The 20,807-nt window shown below is 44.0% G+C and overlaps 1 pseudogene; it reads right to left on the bottom strand.

Annotated features, from left to right (window-relative positions):
* Nucleotides 1–9,733: 9,733 nt before the first annotated feature.
* LOC118375300 (integrator complex subunit 2-like) overlaps nucleotides 9,734–20,807 on the bottom strand; it is a 30,056-nt pseudogene continuing 18,982 nt past the window's right edge.

The raw sequence follows: 20,807 nt of genomic DNA, 5'->3' as shown, positions 1-20,807 counted from the left end.
GGTTTTCATTTCCATGTAAACAGTATTTGACCAGTAACATTCAAAAGTTTGTGCTATTCAAAACTTTCAGAGAAAGAGTACTTATTTTGGAGATAAAGGAAACTAATTTGGTTCGATTTATAGGATGTTCTCTGGGAGTTTCAATCTCTTAAAAAATAATGATTTCATTTGTTTTAAGCTTAGAGCACCACAGGGAACTAGGACTTCCCGTGTCTCCCTGTTATGGCACATCTCACATTTCTTCCCAGTCTATTGAAATCTTAAGCCTTTTACCTGCGGAAACAGTGGGGCACTGGATCTTTTATAGTTTTGCTAATAGGCAAGCCCTGTTACACCCCCTAAGAGTGGCAGCGGAGTGTTGAGATGAGGGAAGGATAATAAGTGAACGAGTGCAACACGTTTCATCTTTCCATAGATTTCTTCATCGGTTGTAATTAATAGCGTCTTTAAAGAACCAAATGCAAATATGCCGCTGACATGCTGCCAATTAAATTCCCGATCCATTCGTTTCCGACGCTCATCTCTCTCCTAAACTCAGGGGGTTTCAAATAAAAGTTTTGGAGGATGATACAAAACCTCTTTAATGGTGTCCTTTTGTTCCCAGCCAAACACACATTCCCAGCCAAAAAACATTCAAACCCTACAAAGTACTCATGCTGCATGTAATCAATTTCAGGTTGAAAACAGACAGGGGGGACTGGGGAGAGAAGATCTGTGGAGAATGACAGTCTCAGTCTGTTTAGTCTTGTTCTCTGATCAAGCAGAACAGTGCTTTTTGATACATGTTAGCCTTGAGAGAAACTGAGTGGAAACTGCCCTATTCAGTATCCACACCCCTCAGAGAGATACTTTCCCTCATGTTCAGTATTAATCCTGGTGTCTCTATAGGAGTGTAAAGTAATGTCCCAGGGTTAGCTCAGTAGTACCAGTGATATATAACAACTAGGGAAGAAGAATCTTCCCCTCAGCAGTGAGCGTTGCCCGGGTTCCTGGGTGACACAGACAGGCTGTGACAGTCCAACATGGGCACACACCTCTACTGCTGCCAGGGAGATAATGAGGAACAGTGGTGTACCTACCCATCTACTGGAAACACACACAGATTTGGCTCTCACCAAATGGCCCACCTGCCACACCAGACCTAGACCCTGCCTGACCTGTCGAAACACCTGCCACACCAGACCTTGCCTGACCTGTTGAAACACCTGCCACACCAGACCTAGACCCTGCCTGACCTGTCGAAACACCTGCCACACCAGATCTAGACCCTGCCTGACCTGTCGAAACACCTGCCACACCAGACCTAGACCCTGCCTGACCTGTCGAAACACCTGCCACACTGCAGACAGACAGGCAGCACCAGCTAGCATATTGTGGATAATAAAGGGCCTCATAACAGACACCTGCTGGACATTGGATTAATTTGGGTCCTTATTGTTCTGATTGCCTGCTATTACACCAATGAAACTCTGTAACTGACAATGGAGATGGTTATCATACTCTGAGCTACAATGAGCTGTAAGACATTTTCCTGACTAATTGAAAAGGCTCTTGATATTGAGGCTCAAATATTTTGACCAGTCAATAAAACAAAGAAATCCTTTGAAATGAATCCCATTGTAAAGCTTTTTTCTAAGCTGTGAGGTGAGAAAATGCTTTAGTGACCAAAATCAGGGGCGAACTTTCACTGGGGACAGGTAAAAAGCCATTCTGAAATCATATTTTACACAAATCCCCCCCCCCCATCTGAGCTCCTAGAATGTGTGGCTCCACTTTACTTTTTCAAGATATTAGAGACAAATCAGAAGAAACTGTTTAACCAAGCATTTATGGCAGCTAAGTAATTCATTGCCATTACTTTGAATGTAGGTTATCCTCCCAAATGACAACGGATGGCAGAAATGTCAAGTTATGTATCACTAGATTTGATTTATTACAAGGGTTTACTGGGCAACTTTCATAAGGTCTGGATGCCTGATATGGAATACAGTACGACGAAAGGAATCTATTGAAAACATGTCCTCGTCAGGGGAGATACCTATTTAGGCAATCCCTAGCTGCTGGGCTGCTCAGTCCAGGCCCTGGGAGTCTGCTGTCCTTTGGGTTGTCACTCTGACCTTGGGCTAACACAATTGAAACCAGTAATGAATGTTTCACTGGTGAGGGTTGGGCGTGCAGGCGGCTTGGGCTGGCCTGTTTTTAAAGAGTTGTTTGTTAGGCTGGTTAAAAGGTGCAACACAATATTGATTATTGAATTACGTTTGATCTAGTTCAGTCTTATCAATCACTTAAACATATTTAATAATGATCTCATACCTAGCTTGATGACTGTGAGCATTTATTTTATTTTTGAGAGACGGCTCAAGGGGCCATGGGTCATATTGTATTGTGTATAAATGCCGGAAATTAACTTTAGATGCCCCAAATAATTATGGGGAGGACCCCAAGAACCCATCAAGGTTATGTCCCCACTGCTTCTAAAACCAAAGTTGCGTCCCTGATTACAATGACTTAGAACTAGCTGAAGTGCTATTTATATTGGCTCGTAAGGGCTTCTCTTCTGTTGCCATCGAGTAAATAGGAACAAATAGCCTCTCTCTGTGTAAAGACTAAATCAAATCCAAGTATATTGGTTGCGTACATAGTTTTGCAGGTGTTATAGCAGGTGCAACAAAATGTGTGTTACTAGCTCCAAAAGTGCAGTAGAATGAGCAAGAAATCTAAACAAGAAATCAATAAATGTCAGAACGATAAATTGTAAATGCGTGGTTTGTATAGACAGTATTATCATTTGGAAAAGAAAATGATATGTACAGTAGTATGTATAGCAGGAAATAAGTCAATTATGGTTTAAAATACCCCCGAGGCATTCTAAAGGTAGTTACATTATAGCAAAAAGCTTGTGCTTAGTGAAAGTGTTAATTATACCATGACCTACAGATGATGCTTACTCTACAATAATAAATGGGCCTAAGCTACTGTAAACTGAACATTGCATTCTAAATTAACCTTGACTTTTCAACTATTGCCTGACTATACAAGATGATAAAAAAGCAAATCAACATTGCTTTCCATAAGGTCACTGGGAACAACATATGGTTCCTTTTCCTCTCAGCCAAACCACAAAAGGGGAAAGCAGTACTTTGGAGAGTGCTGCAAGCTTAAATTTCACTAACCTGCCTGAAGTCATTATGTCATGCCGTGAGACTGTTTGTTCATACTCATTCTGAACTAAATTACAAATAAAACGGTCTTACAGCAGGAATTATGCTGATTGCATTGTGAAAGTGCTGTAAATAGCTGTGGTGCAGTGAGTAGTGCCAGCCAGTGCAATGACAGCATGATTTACACTGCAGCTTGTTTTTCATATTTATTTTATTTATCCTTTATTTAACTAGGCAAGTCAGTTAAGAACAAATTCTTATTTTCAATGACAGCCTGGGAACAGTGGGTTAACTGCCTTGTTCAGGGGCAGAAGGACAGATTTGTACCTTGTCAGCTCAGGGATTCGATCTTGCAACCTTTCGGTTACTAGTGCAATGCTCTAACCACGAGACTACGCTGCTGCCCCAAAATGACAATATGACAAAACAGGAACTACAAAGCATAATCTCAAACTGTGAGCCTGCTTGTTTTAAATTCTTATGGGTCCAAGGCACTGCATCACAGTGCTAGAGGCATCACTACAGACCTGGGTTCGATCCCGGGCTGTATCACAACTGGCAGTGATCGGGAATCCCATAGGGAGGCACACAATTGGCCCAGTGTCTTTCAAGTTAAGGGAGGGTGTGGCCAGGGGGGGCTTTACTTGGCTCATTGCGCTCTAGCGCTTCCTTGTGGTGGGATGGGCGCCTGCAGGCTGACCTTGGTTGTCAGTTGAACAGTGTTTTCTCCGACACATTGGTGCGGCTGGCTTCTGGGTTAGGCGGGCGGTGTTAAGAAGCACGGTTTGACGGGTCATGTTTCGGAGGACGCATGTCTTGACCTTCACCTCCCGAGCCCGTTGGCCAATATTTATAATAAAAATACAAAGAAAAACATTTAATAATTAGGGGTACTTTTGTCAACATTAACAACAGACAAAAGTAATTTCCTAATTGGTCTGTGAGATGAGGGGGTGCTTGATTTAATGTGTCTGGCTCAGTGACAGACAGACCAGAACTCTTTAGGGCCTTTACCTGTTCCAACTAGCAGGTTTTTAGAGCCAGCTCTCTCAACAAGTCCATTTGATCCAACACTACAAAACAAAAAGCTTTGCCTGCCTGCTGTGGTACATCATATCTTGGCATTGACCGTGCCGTGCCACTTTTCCCCAGATCAACAGATTGTTACAGGGTCTATGGTCTCTGTAATTTTCAGTACTGTTGTTGGGAAAGATCACCATATACAGTAACTCTATTCACTCTGATCCTATGTTTGTTCTAGTCGATATACCATGTGGAAAGTTGGCATCAGTTAGAAATAAGATAAGATCTACATGGCAAATGCAACAACAGATGTCAATTGTCCAAATCAAAGCCGGAATGTGATTGGATGTGTATTTGGATATCATCAAAGGGCTGTTTTCTGGTTAACCTACTGATTGCTGTGGAGAACAGAGATGTGGCAGCAGAAGCAGCACACTTCTGCAGTAGGAGGTCATACATACACCTTTAGCTTCATTGACATGCAGTGTTATTGAAGACTCCCTTTCCACTCACTCACTCAGGCTCGGCAATCATTTAGCACACAATTAACTGGCTAATTCAATGTCTGTCGGCACCAAATGAGCAAATAATTAACCCACACGCTGAATGACACTGACAGATCTAATTGAGAGGTAGCTAATGACTAATCTCATAGATTTATGCTCTCACTCTCCCCCCTCTGTCTCTGCATTGCAGTAAAAAATGTGATGTTCATGGGGTGGAAGAGAAAATTAAAAGACGTGTGGTTTGAGTAAAAGATGTTCTCATTGAGGTGTTCTCATTGCTCTCATTGAAAACAAAACCGCTCTGTAATTTCACCCCCGCTTGGCTGAGGCATCTCCCAAAGCATCAGTGAGTTACAGCAACAGTAAACCCATTCTGCATGTCAGTCTGCCGCACAACAGCATCCACAAGCTAACCACTACACACAAGACAAAGAAGACTGCACTCAGATTTCACCTGCAAATGAAGATGAAGCTCAATAATCCCTCCATGGAATGCCTGTCCTATTCGCTCTAGAAAATAAGTATAGCATAAGCGGCATCTCTGACATTGCTATAAAAAATATGTACTTTATTAGGAGGCACTAGTAAATCTATGAGATCTATCATTTATTTTATGAGAGGGGGGACCCCAGGGAAACAAAATGATGCCTCACTCGTGTCACCAAGGGCGCAGGTACTAATGCGGAATACTAAACTGGTCCCTTCCCCTTCAAAGCTGAGGCAGTAAAAAATGGACCCTAATTAGACCCTCTGATAGCCACTTAGACCAAGCAAACAGGCTCGAGAGCGAAGTGCTGTTTCAACATGTGTTTGGAGTTTGCACAATTAAATGAAAAAATAAATCGATAAGCGTACCTAATTGTGTGTGCGTGTTTGTTTCTGATTTTGGGACAAAACAAATTAAATAGCACCCAAATTAAATGTTATTGAGGTTTAAATCTTGTAAAATGTCAGTCAGGGGGGGGGGGGATTTGTTCATTTGAATTTCATGCTTGTTTTATTATTTAAAAGTGGAACATGAATTTAAATCACGAGAGAACCCCGAAGTTGATGGGTTTAAATCACAGAAGTATCCCGAAGTTGATGGGTTTAAATCATGGGAGTATCCCGAAGTTGATGGGTTTAAATCACGGGAGTATCCCGAAGTTGATGGGTTTAAATCACGGAAGTATCCCGAAGTTGATGGGTTTAAATCATGGGAGTATCCCGAAGTTGATGGGTTTAAATCACGAGAGTATCCCGAAGTTGATGGGTTTAAATCACGGAAGTATCCCGAAGTTGATGGGTTTAAATCATGGGAGTATCCCGAAGTTGATGGGTTTAAATCACGAGAGTATCCCGAAGTTGATGGGTTTAAATCACGGAAGTATCCCGAAGTTGATGGGTTTAAATCATGGGAGTATCCCGAAGTTGATGGGTTTAAATCACGGAAGTATCCCGAAGTTGATGGGTTTAAATCACAGGAGTATCCCGAAGTTGATGGGTTTAAATCACGGAAGTATCCCGAAGTTGATGGGTTTAAATCACGGAAGTATCCCGAAGTTGATGGGTTTAAATCATGGGAGTATCCCGAAGTTGATGGGTTTAAATCACGGAAGTATCCCGAAGTTGATGGGTTTAAATCACAGGAGTATCCCGAAGTTGATGGGTTTAAATCACGGGAGTATCCCGAAGTTGATGGGTTTAAATCACGGAAGTATCCCGAAGTTGATGGGTTTAAATCACAGGAGTATCCCGAAGTTGATGGGTTTAAATCACGGAAGTATCCCGAAGTTGATGGGTTTAAATCATGGGAGTATCCCGAAGTTGATGGGTTTAAATCACGGAAGTATCCCGAAGTTGATGGGTTTAAATCACAGGAGTATCCCGAAGTTGATGGGTTTAAATCACGGAAGTATCCCGAAGTTGATGGGTTTAAATCACGGGAGTATCCCGAAGTTGATGGGTTTAAATCACGGAAGTATCCCGAAGTTGATGGGTTTAAATCACGGAAGTATCCCGAAGTTGATGGGTTTAAATCACGGGAGGATCCCGAAGTTAATGGGTTTAAATCACTGGAGTATCCCGAAGTTGATGGGTTTAAATCACGGAAGTATCCCGAAGTTGATGGCTTTAAATCACGGGAGTATCCCGAAGTTGATGGGTTTAAATCACGGGAGTATCCCGAAGTTGATGGGTTTAAATCACGGGAGGATCCCGAAGTTAATGGGTTTAAATCACTGGAGTATCCCGAAGTTGATGGGTTTAAATCACGGAAGTATCCCGAAGTTGATGGGTTTAAATCACGGGAGTATCCCGAAGTTGATGGGTTTAAATCACGGGAGTATCCCGAAGTTGATGGGTTTAAATCACGGAAGTATCCTGAAGTTGATGGCTTTAAATCACGGGAGTATCCCGAAGTTGATGGGTTTAAATCACGGAAGTATCCCGAAGTTGATGGGTTTAAATCACGGGAGTATCCCGAAGTTGATGGGTTTAAATCACGGGAGTATCCCGAAGTTGATGGGTTTAAATCACGGGAGTATCCCGAAGTTGATGGGTTTAAATCACGGGAGGATCCCGAAGTTGATGGGTTTAAATCACGGGAGTATCCCGAAGTTGATGGGTTTAAATCACGGGAGGATCCCGAAGTTGATGGGTTTAAATCACGGGAGTATCCCGAAGTTGATGGGTTTATTGATCCCCTCGCCGCTCTATTAAAGTCACCCTCAGAGTTTCGTCACATACACGTAACAGAGGGCCCTCCGAACTAGTTGGTAGGCTGCTAGTTAGCAGTCGTTCAATCTTCTCTGTGTAACCGTTGGAATAATGGGCCAATTAATATCTCATCCCTGGATTGAGGTACGTTTTCCGAGCCATAACTTGCGCTGAATCTAAACAGGAAGTCTGTCTGACCCAAGTGCAGCTTGGGAATCTATGTTGTCTCATAGTACATCATGCTCTGAAGTCTGTAGCAGTTGGATGAGAACCTAGACGGCATCCCAAATAGTATCCCATTTGAGATGCAGCCCTAGTCTGACTCCAGATGAGTTTAGATTCTACCTCTCTGGGGAGCTGTGCTGTGGTGGTGAACGATGATGAATCCTGCCGGGGATTCTGAGAGCACTTGTCTATCGCGTGGCAAGACTGCCCTCTGGTGAATCCCTGGAATAGAAGGTCAGTCAGAAAACCTTTAAAATATAATCTGACAGCTAGGGACTTGGTAGCCTTAGAATGATGATTTTGGATTAATACATCCAGATGAGTGAAAAATCTATTCTCGTGAAGCATCCTCCTAAATTGCAGTGGATCTCTCTATCAGCAGTAGGCAATTATACGTCTAAGTGTTATTTTCTATCAGCTCAAGTTGAATTCTTCCAATTTCCTCCACAAAGCTTAATCAAGAAGCAGCAGCACATCACTCACTCATTGTTGAAGATTAAGCTGTTAAGCCCCTACAAGAGATGGCAGTCAAAGCAATCACTTTCAATCTAGCAAGTGTCTACTGAAGGGATCTTGAGTCTCTGTTTAAACACTCACCGGTAAGACTAGAGAGTCCCTTTAGCAGCAACACGAGAGCCATTACAGAAGCCCTGGACAGCTGGGTTTGCATCTTGCCACTACACGCTCCATAAATAATGGATGTGCACAGCCGGTCTTCTCATAAGCATATACAGTGTGTTACTGTCGACGAGAGACTTTCTTTGGTTTGACTGTCTAGCTCTAGTGCACATGCTCCCTTCAGACAGAGTTCGTAAAGTTATGTGACCTACCTTTAATATCTGTCTGTTTGGCAGCTAGAGGTTAAACAGGTGTTTCTCTAATAGGGCTCGTTCACATCTCCCCCATTATGCAGATCTGATCCAGCAGCAGCTCATAGCTCAGGGTGTGAAGGGCATCCCCTACTCTGTAAACCACTTAACTGTGGAGACCTGGGCGCAGGAGGGAGCCCACAGCCAGAGAGAGAGGAGCCTCCAGGTTAGAGGAGTCGTAATTAAAGATAATGTACCCAGCATCCATCCACCCCTAGCCCTCTGACTAGAACTACATCAAAGACAGCCCTAATGAAGATGGTTCACACACCACACGTCTCCCTCTCTCTAGTACACAATCAGCAGCAGTCAAGCAGTTTAAAATGTTACAAAAACACTCTTGTAATGAATGCAGAGTGCCAGCTAGGTTGTATAACAGCTGTTTAAGAACCTGTCAAAAGAGGTATAATGATGATAATAGGTAAGTGGTTGGTGTGTCTAAGCAAACACTTCTCCTGGCTGATTATAATTGAGACAGATGCCTTTACTGATAGCAGGCAGTCGATGCTGTATTCTAGCTCTAAGCCCAGCAGCGGGATTGGCAATAGAAGGCCCCTGTGCGGTAAACTGTAGCATGGCCCCAGAGGGACATACTGAAAAGATAAACCTGGGGGCCAAAACCACTAGAACTCTGACAGGAATCTGTGGAATTATAACCACTGCAGAGATAGGAGACTGGTCCTGGAGGACTGAAACACCTCAGGGAGACAGGACGGACAGCTGATTGTCCTCGCAGTGACAGACCACGTGTAACAACACCTGCACAGGATCGGTACCTCTGAACATCACACCTGCGGGACAGGTACACATTATTCCATTTCTGTTAGTCACATGTCTGTGGAACTTGTTCAGTTTATGTCTCAGTTGTAGAATATTTTTATGTTCATAGAAATATTTACACATGTTTGTGGAAAATAAATGCAGTTGACAGTGAGAGGACGTTTCTTTTTTTCCTGAGTTTGCTATATAAAAACACAATGTCACCTGACCACTTCAAAAATACATGTTTTTGCTGGGAAAAATAAGACATGCAGATTAGAAAAATATATGTTCACAGGGGTCAAGAAAACAGACCTATAGCAAATTGTATCTTTCAACACCTACAAAACACTGATTGCATACACACTACAACATACAGTACATATTGAAAATAACACTAATATCTAAATCTACAACCCTCCTCCAGCCCCAGTACTTTCTCCACCTGCAAGTCTCTGTGTTTGTAGTCCGTGGAGGCTGGTGCCGATGTCCATGAAGGTGGTTTCTATATGGTAGCAGAGCTACCCAGCTCCCCTGCTGCCCTCTGTGGAAGCCTCAGCTTGGACTGACCCCTTCCTGGTACCAACACCTTCCCAGGTTTCTCCTTCAGATACTGCAACCCTAAGGGACAGAGGGGAGGGGGGCAAATTGCGGGAGGGGACAAAGGGAAGGAGGGAGAGGGTATGTATTTGATTTGATTTATTAGGAACCCCGTTAGCTGACACCATTGGCGACAGCTAGTCTTACTGGGGTCCAACATGTAACGAAAAAGACAAAGCCTATCAGAAGCTTTTAAAGCCAAGACATAATTTTCTGGAATTTTCCAAGCTGTTTAAAGGCACAGTCAATTTAGTGTATGTAAACTTCTGACCTAGTGGATTTGTTATACAGTGAATTATAAGTGAAATAATCTGTCTGCACAAAGTAGATGTCCTAACCGACTTGCCAAAACTACAGTTTGTTAACAAGAAATTAGTGGAGTGGTTGAAAAACGAGTTTTAATGACTCCAACCTAAGTGTATGTAAACTTCCGACTTCAACTGTACATGTCTATATATACACACAACAACTAGGTCACATGGTTGTGCCGTGAGGTGTTGCTTTATTTGTTTTTTGAAACAAGGTTTGCTGTCGGTTAACTGACTTGCCTAGTTAAATAAAGGTTCACACACTAAATAAGACGGGAGTTCCATGCACTCATGGCTCTGTAAAATACTGTACATTTCCAACAATTGGGGACAGTGAAAAAAAAAACTCTGGCATGTCTGCTGGGGTAAGTGTATGTGTAAATGATAAAACTTGTAAAAACAGATGACGCAATCGGTATCTCCTCAACTGTTAGCCAATATATAATATTTGACATGTATTTAATTTGCCTGCTGCCTTGATACACCTTTAGAAATGACTCTATATGGTTCAGGACATATACTTTCTCCATTGAAGTGCACTTTTTCATTGAACTCCAGAATGGACTGACATTTTGGTGAAATCGACTGCGAATCGATCAGGTCACTGATGTAATTACACTAATGAGTTAATCTATGCCAGCATTCCAAAATATCAATCCAGGTCATGGTCTTCGGCTTCTCCAATAATTAGGTGCAACACTACTCAATCAATAACAGGGGAAAGACTGGAGTGAAACATGGCAACTGGAATGAGATGCATAGCACACAAAAACATATTTTTATTTAATCTCACAGACAAAACACAAGTGATGCGCGGGTCAGCTGTTTGTTAACTCACACGCAATGGCTAATAACCCATTCGCAACCGCCCGACTGGTTGTAAGGAAATTAAAAGCGGTTCAAACTACCCAACATGTTTTTGATATGATTTCAGTTCAGCTTGGATGCATATTATTTTAAGTGGTTGAAATACTGTCAGATTTTATGATGCTGATTAAGATAGCAGCACCACCTTTACAAACGGCCCCTATTCGTACATGAATTCTCTCATGAGAGCTGAAAGAAAGAAAACATTTCACCACTCCTGTTCTCTAAACAAAATCTATATCTGGTGTATCATTTTACTGCAAGAAAAGCTTAATTCAGCAGGAGTTAATATTAAATTAGGCTACGTGAGAGGTTATAGACTTACAGTCAGTGTCCATATTTCAGTTAGGCTACGTGAGAGGTTATAGACTTACAGTCAGTGTCCACATTTCAGTTAGGCTACGTGAGAGGTTATAGACTTACAGTCAGTGTCCACATTTCAGTTAGGCTACGTGAGAGGTTATAGACTTACAGTCAGTGTCCACATTTCAGTTAGGCTACGTGAGAGGTTATAGACTTACAGTCAGTGTCCACATTTCAGTTAGGCTACGTGAGAGGTTATAGACTTACAGTCAGTGTCCACATTTCAGTTAGACTACGTGAGAGGTTATAGACTTACAGTCAGTGTCCACATTTCAGTTAGACTACGTGAGAGGTTATAGACTTACAGTCCGTGTCCACATTTCAGTTAGATTACGTGAGAGGTTATAGACTTACAGTCCGTGTCCACATTTCAGTTAGGCTATGTGAGAGGTTATAGACTTACAGTCCGTGTCCACATTTCAGTTAGACTACGTGAGAGGTTATAGACTTACAGTCAGTGTCCAGATTTCAGTTAGGCTACGTGAGAGGTTATAGACTTACAGTCAGTGTCCAGATTTCAGTTAGGCTACGTGAGAGGTTATAGACTTACAGTCAGTGTCCAGATTTCAGTTAGGCTACGTGAGAGGTTATAGACTTACAGTCAGTGTCCAGATTTCAGTTAGGCTACGTGAGAGGTTATAGACTTACAGTCAGTGTCCAGATTTCAGTTAGGCTACGTGAGAGGTTATAGACTTACAGTCAGTGTCCACATTTCAGTTAGACTACGTGAGAGGTTATAGACTTACAGTCAGTGTCCACATTTCAGTTAGGCTACGTGAGAGGTTATAGACTTACAGTCCGTGTCCACATTTCAGTTAGACTACGTGAGAGGTTATAGACTTACAGTCAGTGTCCACATTTCAGTTAGGCTACGTGAGAGGTTATAGACTTACAGTCCGTGTCCACATTTCAGTTAGACTACGTGAGAGGTTATAGACTTACAGTCAGTGTCCACATTTCAGTTAGGCTACGTGAGAGGTTATAGACTTACAGTCCGTGTCCACATTTCAGTTAGACTACGTGAGAGGTTATAGACTTACAGTCCGTGTCCACATTTCAGTTAGACTACGTGAGAGGTTATAGACTTACAGTCAGTGTCCACATTTCAGTTAGGCTACGTGAGAGGTTATAGACTTACAGTCAGTGTCCACATTTCAGTTAGGCTACGTGAGAGGTTATAGACTTACAGTCAGTGTCCACATTTCAGTTAGGCTACGTGAGAGGTTATAGACTTACAGTCAGTGTCCACATTTCAGTTAGGCTACGTGAGAGGTTATAGACTTACAGTCAGTGTCCACATTTCAGTTAGGCTACGTGAGAGGTTATAGACTTACAGTCAGTGTCCACATTTCAGTTAGGCTACGTGAGAGGTTATAGACTTACAGTCAGTGTCCACATTTCAGTTAGGCTACGTGAGAGGTTATAGACTTACAGTCAGTGTCCACATTTCAGTTAGACTACGTGAGAGGTTATAGACTTACAGTCAGTGTCCACATTTCAGTTAGGCTACGTGAGAGGTTATAGACTTACAGTCAGTGTCCACATTTCAGTTAGGCTACGTGAGAGGTTATAGACTTACAGTCAGTGTCCACATTTCAGTTAGACTACGTGAGAGGTTATAGACTTACAGTCAGTGTCCACATTTCAGTTAGGCTACGTGAGAGGTTATAGACTTACAGTCAGTGTCCACATTTCAGTTAGGCTACGTGAGAGGTTATAGACTTACAGTCAGTGTCCACATTTCAGTTAGGCTACGTGAGAGGTTATAGACTTACAGTCAGTGTCCACATTTCAGTGAGGCTACGTGAGAGGTTATAGACTTACAGTCAGTGTCCAGATTTCAGTTAGGCTACGTGAGAGGTTATAGACTTACAGTCAGTGTCCACATTTCAGTTAGGCTACGTGAGAGGTTATAGACTTACAGTCAGTGTCCAGATTTCAGTTAGGCTACGTGAGAGGTTATAGACTTACAGTCAGTGTCCACATTTCAGTGAGGCTACGTGAGAGGTTATAGACTTACAGTCAGTGTCCACATTTCAGTGAGGCTACGTGAGAGGTTATAGACTTACAGTCAGTGTCCACATTTCAGTTAGGCTACGTGAGAGGTTATAGACTTACAGTCCGTGTCCACATTTCAGTTAGGCTACGTGAGAGGTTATAGACTTACAGTCAGTGTCCACATTTCAGTGAGGCTACGTGAGAGGTTATAGACTTACAGTCAGTGTCCACATTTCAGTTAGGCTACGTGAGAGGTTATAGACTTACAGTCAGTGTCCACATTTCAGTTAGGCTACGTGAGAGGTTATAGACTTACAGTCAGTGTCCACATTTCAGTTAGGCTATGTGAGAGGTTATAGACTTACAGTCAGTGTCCACATTTCAGTTAGGCTACGTGAGAGGTTATAGACTTACAGTCAGTGTCCACATTTCAGTTAGGCTACGTGAGAGGTTATAGACTTACAGTCCGTGTCCACATTTCAGTTAGACTACGTGAGAGGTTATAGACTTACAGTCCGTGTCCACATTTCAGTTAGACTACGTGAGAGGTTATAGACTTACAGTCAGTGTCCACATTTCAGTTAGACTACGTGAGAGGTTATAGACTTACAGTCAGTGTCCACATTTCAGTTAGACTACGTGAGAGGTTATAGACTTACAGTCAGTGTCCACATTTCAGTTAGGCTACGTGAGAGGTTATAGACTTACAGTCAGTGTCCAGATTTCAGTTAGGCTACGTGAGAGGTTATAGACTTACAGTCAGTGTCCACATTTCAGTTAGACTACGTGAGAGGTTATAGACTTACAGTCAGTGTCCACATTTCAGTTAGGCTACGTGAGAGGTTATAGACTTACAGTCAGTGTCCACATTTCAGTTAGGCTACGTGAGAGGTTATAGACTTACAGTCAGTGTCCACATTTCAGTTAGGCTACGTGAGAGGTTATAGACTTACAGTCAGTGTCCAGATTTCAGTTAGGCTACGTGAGAGGTTATAGACTTACAGTCAGTGTCCACATTTCAGTTAGGCTACGTGAGAGGTTATAGACTTACAGTCAGTGTCCACATTTCAGTTCGGCTACGTGAGAGGTTATAGACTTACAGTCAGTGTCCACATTTCAGTGAGGCTACGTGAGAGGTTATAGACTTACAGTCAGTGTCCACATTTCAGTTAGGCTACGTGAGAGGTTATAGACTTACAGTCAGTGTCCACATTTCAGTTAGGCTACGTGAGAGGTTATAGACTTACAGTCAGTGTCCACATTTCAGTTAGGCTACGTGAGAGGTTATAGACTTACAGTCAGTGTCCACATTTCAGTGAGGCTACGTGAGAGGTTATAGACTTACAGTCAGTGTCCACATTTCAGTTAGGCTACGTGAGAGGTTATAGACTTACAGTCAGTGTCCACATTTCAGTTAGGCTACGTGAGAGGTTATAGACTTACAGTCAGTGTCCAGATTTCAGTTAGGCTACTCTTCCATTTCACCCATCTGAACAGTACAATTCCCTTGATGTGCCTGTCGTGTGCCTGTCAAATTTGTATAGCGCCTCACAATGATCACACATAACATATCCAGCACAGGTATCATCCTCTTTTACCACTTCATCAAATCTTTCCCGAACATTAGGCTACTGTTCTGGCCTTCCCTTCGATTTGCTTTCAACTCTCCAGTTGCAGGTTCTCTCTTGTTGAATTAATCTCTGACGTTGTCCTTTTTGCCTCAGTGGATCGACGTTAACTTTTTCAAAAGCATTTGGCAATAAATTTGTCGAGCATACAGTTAGCCCTTAAAACTTAGTCTACGCACCAACGCCAGATAAAAAAATAATGAAGCCTATAGATATGAATGGTACATTTATGGATTTTTAATGCATTGTTTTATTTTTATTCAATCAGCACACCACCCACCTTCATCCACACAATATTTCATAACCTTAAACCCACCCTCCCTGCAAATATAACCACAGGGACTGCGGTTTAAGAGTCAACCCGCGCCTCATAAACACACACAAACTTACTGGCGATGAGCAGGTCGATATCCCTGGCCTTGGTGGCAACATCAGAGGCACAGACCTGTCCCACCTGCACAAGCAGGGCCGCCACGTCATCGTAGAGCAGAGGGAAGGCCTGGCAGAACGCCACCAGGCACAGCAGAGTGGGCATGAAAAAGGCAAAAACTTCATGAACAGCAGGGAAGTGAGTACAAACAGAAAAAACTATATCATGAGTAATACTGCACTAACAGAGACCCACCAGGAGATGGCAGTGACATATTAAAGTACAGAAAGGGAGGCACAGCAAGTAGGACATGTAGTAAGGGGAGGAATGGGAGGGAGGGAGTAGGACATGTAGTAAGGGGAGGAAAGGGAGGGAGGGAGGGAGTAGGACATGTAGTAAGGGGAGGAAAGGGAGGGAGGGAGGGAGTAGGACATGTAGTAAGGGGAGGAAAGGGAGGGAGGGAGGGAGTAGGACATGTAGTAAGGAGAGGAAAGGGAGGGAGGGAGGGAGTAGGACATGTAGTAAGGGGAGGAAAGGGAGGGAGGGAGGGAATAGGACATGTAGTAAGGGGAGGAAAGGGAGGGAGGGAGGGAGGGAGTAGGACATGTAGTAAGGGGAGGAAAGGGAGGGAGGGAGGGAGGGAGTAGGACATGTAGTAAGGGGAGGAAAGGGAGGGAGGGAGGGAGTAGGACATGTAGTAAGGAGAGGAAAGGGAGGGAGGGAGGGAGGGAGGGAGGGAGGGAGGGAGGGAGGGAGGGAGGGAGGGAGGGAGGGAGGGAGGGAGGGAGGGAGGGAGGGAGGGAGGGAGGGAGGGAGGGAGGGAGGGAGTAGGACATGTAGTAAGGGGAGGAAAGGGAGGGAGGGAGGGAGTAGGACATGTAGTAAGGAGAGGAAACGGAGGGAGGGAGGGAGTAGGACATGTAGTAAGGGGAGGAAAGGGAGGGAGAGAGGGAGTAGGACATGTAGTAAGGGGAGGAAAGGAAGGGAGGGAGTAGGACATGTAGTAAGGGGAGGAAAGGGAGGGAGGGAGGGAGTAGGACATGTAGTAAGGGGAGGAAAGGGAGGGAGGGAGGGAGGGAGGGAGTAGGACATGTAGTAAGGGGAGGAAAGGAAGGGAGGGAGGGAGTAGGACATGTAGTAAGGGGAGGAAAGGGAGGGAGGGAGGGAGTAGGACATGTAGTAAGGGGAGGAAAGGGAGGGAGAGAGGGAGTAGGACATGTAGTAAGGGGAGGAAAGGAAGGGGGGAGTAGGACATGTAGTAAGGGGAGGAAAGGGAGGGAGGGAGGGAGTAGGACATGTAGTAAGGGGAGGAAAGGAAGGGAGGGAGGGAGTAGGACATGTAGTAAGGGGAGGAAAGGGAGGGAGGGAGGGAGTAGGACATGTAGTAAGGGGAGGAAAGGGAGGGAGAGAGGGAGTAGGACATGTAGTAAGGGGAGGAAAGGAAGGGAGGGAGTAGGACATGTAGTAAGGGGAGGAAAGGGAGGGAGGGAGGGAGGGAGGGAGGGAGGGAGGGAGGGAGGGAGGGAGGGAGGGAGGGAGGGAGGGAGGGAGGGAGGGAGGGAGGGAGTAGGACATGTAGTAAGGGGAGGAAAGGGAGGGAGGGAGGGAGTAGGACATGTAGTAAGGGGAGGAAAGGAAGGGAGGGAGGGAGTAGGACATGTAGTAAGGGGAGGAAAGGGAGGGAGGGAGGGAGTAGGACATGTAGTAAGGGGAGGAAAGGAAGGGAGGGAGGGAGTAGGACATGTAGTAAGGGGAGGAAAGGGAGGGAGGGTGGGAGTAGGACATGTAGTAAGGGGAGGAAAGGAAGGGAGGGAGGGAGTAGGACATGTAGTAAGGGGAGGAAAGGGAGGGAGGGAGGGAGTAGGACATGTAGTAAGGGGAGGAAAGGGAGGGAGGGAGGGAGGGAGTAGGACATGTAGTAAGGGGAGGAAAGGGAGGGAGGGAGGGAGTAGGACATGTAGTAAGGGGAGGGAGGAAGGGAGCTGTGAGCGGGGTAGCCATGACACTGACAGCCAGACAGGCCACGCTGAGGGGCTTGGGCAGGGTGTACTGGGAACACAGGTAGGACAGCAGCAACAAGTCTCTGAATGTCCTTGAGTGGCCCAGCCAGAGCCTGGACTTGAATCCGATCTAACATCTCTGGAGAGACCTGAAAATAGCTGTGCAGCAACACTCCCCTTCCAACCTGACAGCGCTTGAGAGGATTTGCAGAGAATAATGGGAGAAACTCCCCAAATACAGGTGTGCAAATCTTGAGTAAAGGGTCTGAATACTTATGTAAATGTGATATTTCCATAAATAAATAAAAAACTGTTTTTGCTTCATCATTATGGGGTATTGTGTGCAGATTGATGAGGGAGAAAAATAATCCTTTTTGAATTTGGCTGTAACCTAACAAAACGTGGAAAAAGTCAAGGGGTCTGAATACTTTCCAAAGGCACCGTTAACTAATTTGTGGCCAACATTTTAGAGAAATGAGCTTTCTGTGCGCACAGAACAGTTCTGTGATCTTTCATTTCAGCTCGTGAAACATGGGACCAACACTTTACATGTTGCCTTTATATTGTTGTTCAGTAGAAAACCCTGAAAAAGACACAAGGCTAATGTAGCTCAGGGTTGTGGGCTTGGATGCCTGTTTCCTCTGGGATGAAGTCCAGGTAGATATGGATGGAGGGAATGCCTACCACAGTCAGAGGTAGTAAAGCTTGAGGGCAACCCTGAGAGAGAAAATGAGAGGAGACAAAAAGAGAAAGAAATTCAAGTAAAAAGCAGAACTCTGTGAAGTGAACATCTGTGCCTTGCACTACATTATAAAGACCTTTGTCTGAAAAACAAAAAAGCAATATTACTGTTTGTTCCTCTTGAGATGCCGTAGCAACCTAGCCGGTACACACTTACTCAAAATAGTCTGAATTCATCCAAAATAAATCAAGAAATCTGTAATTAGGTCTTAGTCATGCAATTTTACATCTAACTAAGATGTCTGGTGCAATATTTCTCAAGTGAAAAAACTTGCATGAAAACAAGTCATCGCTTGTTGAGTGATAAACACTTAATTGAAGAATCCCGTCCATAGTTCCCACTCCTACTAGGATTAGTACTGTTGACCAAATCACAGACAAAGGGGCGTAGACTTCGGCTACCCAACTTAGACTTGCCTCAAGAACAAAATGTGTGCTCGAACAGCCGGAAAAAAATAAACGAACAAAAACATAAAAATGTAATCATAATATATGCGCTAAATGTTTGGGAAGCATGCGACAGGCTTTAGTTTTGCCTTTGACTGAGGTTCTTCTGTCTTGTGATGTAAACACACACACAGCAGCAGCTTGTGTGCACAGCATGGATCCAGGCATGCAGGATTACTGCGACAGAGAGGCAGGATTGGGTTGATGAAGTGAAACATATGGCAGCGTCCTACTACTGGGACTGTCTGGGACTGCTGCAGTCATTCAGGCTGCAGGCAACTGATTCCCCTCTCACCACTCAGGCACAGATCACTGACAACAGCACTTCTGTGGCACACATATGATCTTATGGAAGACACCATTTGGTTATGCTGTTTGTTATGACTAAATGCTGCCTTGACATGTGATCATATAAACATGATCCTTTCAGCTCTCGGAGCCTTATCGACAAAAAGGGCTAGAATTTGAGATTAGAATTTGGCAAGAACATCTCTTCTACGTCGTAGAAGGGTTTACCTAGAAGTGCACCAGCTTGGCGATGTTGGGGTCAGCAATGAACATCTGGTACAGCAGACAGCAGATGTGACACTGCACCTCTCGTAGGTCACTGAGTAGCCCCTCATCCTCCTCAGCAGGCTCCCAGCATCGCACCTGGCCACGGTCCTTAGGGTCCCCTGCTGCTCCGCTGAGGTGGGCAGACACACCTCCAGCAGGATCCGGACTGCTGCACTGTCCTGGAGGCAGAAAGAAGCACAAGACACACACCATGTGGGATTCTACTTACAACTAAAATGACTGACATACTATACACTGTGTGTGTGTGCACATGTATGAGTGTGTGTATCTGTCCCTATGTGTTACCTGTGCAGCCAGCAGGGCGTTTTTAAGCTCTTCTCTGGTGACCTCTGGCTGTCCAGCCTGTCCTAGGCCCAGGTTAGAGAGGGTCATAGTCTGTGGTCTCCTTTAGGTGGAGGTTGAGGTAGGCCTTGGAGGCCAGCAGGTAGCTGGTCAGCACGTGGAGGACAATGTCCATCAGGGGGGGGGGACACCTGGGGACAAACAATTTATTTACTCACATGTACAAAAAAAATATTTTGTGGTGAAATAACACACAATAGATATGTTCAATTTTAGGCATGGGCAATTCCACTATAACAGAGTGATGCGGAGACTCAGATTTTTCAACTCAACAAACAAGGACTACTTTTAACCATGTCCACGGAAAAATGGACAAAAACACATTCCTTGTCCCTGTGCATAGAGTTGTATGGTTTGTATAATTTAGCAATCATTGACTTTAGTTTTACATACATTTTGAGTCTCAGCATCACTCTTACCATGGAATTGTCCACTTAGTGAAATGACTCACATATTATATGTCTACTTCATTATCTGATTAATGTCAAACATATTCCAGGCTCAGTAAGCATTGTTTTGTCCTGAAAAAAAGACCTAAACTAAATACTTGATAACAATTTCCTTTTTAACACTTTTCATTGTACAACATTCTCAAATATAGCGATCTAATGCAAAATAGTAAGCAAAGCAACAGGTGCAGTAGGAAAGGTAGCCAAGTAATACTCTACCTGTAGACTCTCTGGTCACTGCACAGCACGATGAGGGATTCCACCATCAGGTTCTGAGTGTACCTCTGCTGCCTCAGCATCTTCACTGAGGGCTGCAGCGCATTCACCATCATCACCCACAGCCTGGGTAACACAGGGACAGAATGTTTTGCTATGCTGTGGCCAACTGAACATGACCCAGTTACAACACTCATTCAGGGACAGAAAGCAAGAGCATGTCCAGTCGACAGAAAACGTTTTGAGACACAGTGCAACCTGAACCTGTCCAATAAGAACACTCATTTACATTTTCTATGCATGAAAATAAGAAAGTTTGTTTATTTTGATGTATTATTTAGTTACTACTAGCCATGCCTGTTGCAGATTTATTTTGTGATAATCAAATCCATCCAATTGCTTGCAATATGTTTCAGTTTCCCATTGAAAATTCAAAGGGTGCCATTAAACCAAGGACACATTGTACTTTCACAGAGAATCAGCTGTAACCAACAGTTCTTCTACACCAAGAGTCTTGTCAGTGTTCCCTACTGCAGACTAGCTGACATTAATCAATGGTTCCTCTGAGGCTGACACTCCAACACCACCACTCCCTGCTTCATCACTCCTTCTTCCCTCCGCACCATTCAATACCACCGCAGATGAGTACAGAGGGGAGG

Source organism: Oncorhynchus keta, chromosome 11 (genome assembly GCF_023373465.1).
Source record: "Oncorhynchus keta strain PuntledgeMale-10-30-2019 chromosome 11, Oket_V2, whole genome shotgun sequence".
Lineage (NCBI taxonomy): Eukaryota > Metazoa > Chordata > Actinopteri > Salmoniformes > Salmonidae > Oncorhynchus > Oncorhynchus keta.
This window is presented reverse-complemented; position numbering and strand designations above follow the sequence as displayed.